This window comes from Triticum aestivum, unplaced genomic scaffold (genome assembly GCF_018294505.1).
Source record: "Triticum aestivum cultivar Chinese Spring unplaced genomic scaffold, IWGSC CS RefSeq v2.1 scaffold69015, whole genome shotgun sequence".
NCBI lineage: Eukaryota > Viridiplantae > Streptophyta > Magnoliopsida > Poales > Poaceae > Triticum > Triticum aestivum.
In genome coordinates, this window is record NW_025230327.1 from 1 (window position 1) to 4,246 (window position 4,246).

Genomic DNA, 4,246 nt, shown 5'->3' on the forward strand with positions numbered 1-4,246 from the left:
AAAGATCGGATACAAGAGATGAACTAGGGTTTGAGAGGAGATGGTGCTGGTGAAGATGTTGATGGAGATTGACCCCATCTTAATGAGAGGATCGTTGGTAATGACGATGGCTTCGATTTCCCCCTCAGGGAGGGAAGTTTCCCCGACAGAACAGCTCCGCCGCAGCCCTAGATTGCTTCTGCCCAGGTTCCATCTCGAGACTGCGGCGCTTCGTCCCGAAAGCTTCCTTCTGATTTTTTCCAGGTCAAAAGACATCATATAGCAGAAGATGGGTATCGGAGGCCTGCTAGGGGGGCCACAAGCCCTGGGGGCGCGCCCAGGGGGTAGGGCGCGCCCCCAGGCTTGTGGCCTCCTGGTGGGTCCCCTTTGGTATTTTCTTCGCCCAATATTTTTTATATTCCAAAATAATTCTCCGTCAATTTTCAGGACTTTTGGAGTTGTGCAGAATAGGTCTCTCAGATTTGCACCCTTTCCAGACCAGAATTCTAGCTGCCGGCATTCTCCCTCTTTATGTAAACCTTGTAAAATAAGAGAGAAAAGGCATAAATATTGTAGCATAATGTGTAATAACATCTCATACTGCAATAAATATCAATATAAAAGCATGATGCAAAATGGACGTATCAGTACTCCATGACAGATGTCGGGAATTTGTCTTACTTCCTCTGGATATTTGTCACTCAGCCGGCCTCTGGGATGTTCCTCTTGAAGTGCCAATATGCATTCGATATTCACCAGTGTGCCGGTATGCTTGACTGCAACCCATGTGCAACACCCATCGACTTACGCTGTAAGCTCTCTACCAAGGAGGGTTCCCTCCTCTCCGACCCCACAAAGTATTGTTGTTTCACCGGTGCAGTACAATACCTTACACAGATGCACCCCGACATTGTCCGTGTCATTCAGCAGGCGGGCCTCTACATGCATGACCCGCGTGAGCCTCAACCTAACCTTGTGAAAAGGATCCTTCGGTATATCAAAGGGGGCCTTGATCTTGGTCTTCAACTTCATGCAACCTCCTCTCTCTCAATCATGGCATACTTAGATGTTGACTGGGCTGGCTGACCGGACACTCGGCACTCCACATCTGGGTATTGCATGTACCTCGGTGACAACCTCGTCTCATGGTATTCTAAGCGCTAAGCTATTGTATCTTGCTCCGGTGCGGAAGTTGAGTATCATGTTATTGTCCATGTCATCGATGAGTGTTGTTGGCTACGCCAACTACTTCACCAGCTCCATCGCCCCTTCACTCTGCAACCATCGTCTTCCGCAATAATGGTAATGTTGTGTACATGGCCTCAAATCCGGTGCAACATCATCGCACCAATCATATCTAGAACGACATCCAGTTTGTGTATGAGAAGGCATCCCTCGGTCAGGTACGAGTTCTTCATGTGTCGTCTGCAATACAGTTCACCGACATCATGACCAAGGGATTATCATCACGATTGTTCCTGGACTTTCAATACAATCCATGTGTTCATCCTCGGAACGTTGTACAGACTAAGGGAGGATGTTAAAGTATATACCACGTATAGTTTCTTAGTCAGTCTTTCAACCGATCCTATCCATATTTGGTTGGTATGATTGAATGTATTCTTGCCTTGCAAGACACCCCGTACATGTGCTATAAATATACATGAGCCGAACGCCCCAATTACTGTGGTGATTCCATGATACCTCTTCCCGTTTATAGAAGCCATCGGTCCCTGGGCTCGCGGAGGGGTTCATGAGCAGAAAGGCGTCTTTGATCTTGGAATTAGAAGGGTTCGTCGAGAAGGAGGGATTTGGTCTGGATAGAAGATGAAAAGGTCAAATCACCAAACATTATGTTTTGCAGATTCGAGGAGATAGTGGTAGAAGTCTCTGAGGATCAAATCTTTTTGGTCGTGGGAGAAGAAGTCTACACCATTGTGCTTCAGATTTGATCTCGATGTTTTATCTATAAAAAGAAGCGAGAGCCTATTTCGTGAGAGATTTAATTTCCGGTAACATTGAGTCGCACAAATATGAAAATATTATCGAAAAAAACTTTGGCCCCGCTTTATATATAAAGCACCGTTCAACATCACTCAGTACAAACTCACGCCCACGTGATACACGCACACACACACCCAAGACAAGATACATAGGCGCTGAGCGCGGTAACATCATCCCTAGCACTATGTGAAGATGTGAAACCACATATGACGAACCGTGGGCTTCAAGGCGGCGCTTTCATGAAGGGGACGACACCAGAGAGCCGCCGCCGCCCGATCCGAGGATCAAAGTTTCCCCCGGAGCAACACGAAGGGCAATGAGAGCCACGATGACGCCTTCAAGAAAGGAACGAGTCGGCCGCCGCCCGTCCATCCGAAGAAAAAGCAGGTTTTCACCCCGGCCACCATTCACCGCCACCGAACGCCACACCCCGGCTACCACGCCGCCCACACGGCCATGACAACTGGGCAGCACCAAGCCACGGACTCTGCCCAAGAGCCCTGCGGAGCCACCATCAAGGCCGCCACCCCGACATCCAAGACCTTGACACCTCCTCACACGAGATCAGCCGCTACCCCGACCAAAGACACGAGCGGAAAGGACCTGCCTTTCGCACCCGCGGGCTGCCCCAGTGCCGAGACCCAATAGGCTGGCCTCCATCACCCCGTCCTCGGCACCGGGCGCGAGACGAGCTCGGTCCTGCTGCCTGGCGCGAGACGAGCATGGTCCTGCTACTGGGCGCGAGACGAGTTCGGTCCTGCTGCCGGGCGCGAGACAAGGTCAGTCCTGCTGCCGAGCGTGAGACAAGCTCGGTCCTGCTGCCGGGTGCGAGATGAGTGATGGACCGTCACTGGGGAAGGGCCAACCGTCGATGAAGATAGCGGACAGACGCCGAAGAGAAGGGTTGAAGGTCCACACATGCCGCACACCGACGGACCGACGCCGGATAAGTCCAGCCGCCGCCGTGAACGACCCGCACCACCGCCATGAGCCACCACCTTGAGGAGGAGACGATCATGGCAGACCACCACCGCGCCGCCGCCACCACCTACCAACGCAGGGCGGCCGCCCGCGGCCCAAGCCGCCCACGGCCCGCGCCGTCACATGGCGGAGCAAGCAGGACAGCCGACCCCTGCCTGCCTGGATGCGCACCAACCGCCGCCATGCCTCCATGGCCCTGCTGGCCACAGCCCTCGCCGCCGGACGAGCCGCCGGCGTCAGATCCGACCGGATCAGACCACGAACCGCCCGAAGGACGAAACTCCGCCTCCACCGCACAACCACCGCGGCACCGACGAGCGCCCACGCCACCAGCGTCGCGACCCGCAGCCCCGCCGCCATGCCCTGCACACAGCATCGCGCCCCGCTGGATCCGCAGCACCCAGCGCCGCCGGAGACAGATGGGGAGGAGAGAGCCCCCGCCGCCACCCAGGCCAACCAGGCTTCGCCCAGCGGCCCGCGCGGGTGGCGGCGAGGAGGGCGGAGAAGGGCGGAGTCAAGGGGGGCCGGGGAAGACGAGGCTCGCCCGGCCGCCGCGGGGTGGCGGCGCGGACGAGCGGGAGGGCGGAGTCGCGAGACCTGCTCCTTCTCTAATTACAGTGTTGGTCCGAGTGTGGGAGACATGCAATCTCTAATGTGAAAATATTTCATGTTCTTCTCCCCCTCTAAGGCAACTCTGAAGAGAATATTCAGCCACGTCTAGTTTTTTTCTTTTTTTTTGACAAGTATCAGCCACCTCTAGTTAACTTGCTAACATTGACATCTTTAACAAGTAAACAGATAGCGTACGGTGACGGATCTAACCGAACAAATACGATGTCACCATGCTAATCGACAACACTCATAGTAAAAGGGGATGAGCGTCAATGCGCTGATCCGGCCACACTTGGCTAGCAGGGCGCCATCTATGATGATATTGCAGCAGTCGCTGACGTAAAGAACTTCCAGGTAAGGGCAGCAGTCGAGGAGATCCATCAATACACCATTGGTGATGCTGCAGTCGACCAGCTTGAGCCTCCTCAGAGAGGGCGACCTACATGCATCCAAGCTCAGAACAACCTAATAAAACTCGCTCTGTAAGCAGGAAGAAACCTAGTGGGATGGATCTGGTTAGAGAACATTTGGTTAACACATGTCAAGAGGATAAGAGTGGAGCACCTCGATGCGATGTAGCCGAGCAGCTAGTCATTGATGAACCATTCAGCCGTGAATGCCTCGAGCCGCCCGCTGGCGCGGTCCACAGCCTCCTTCGCCATCGCGCGCA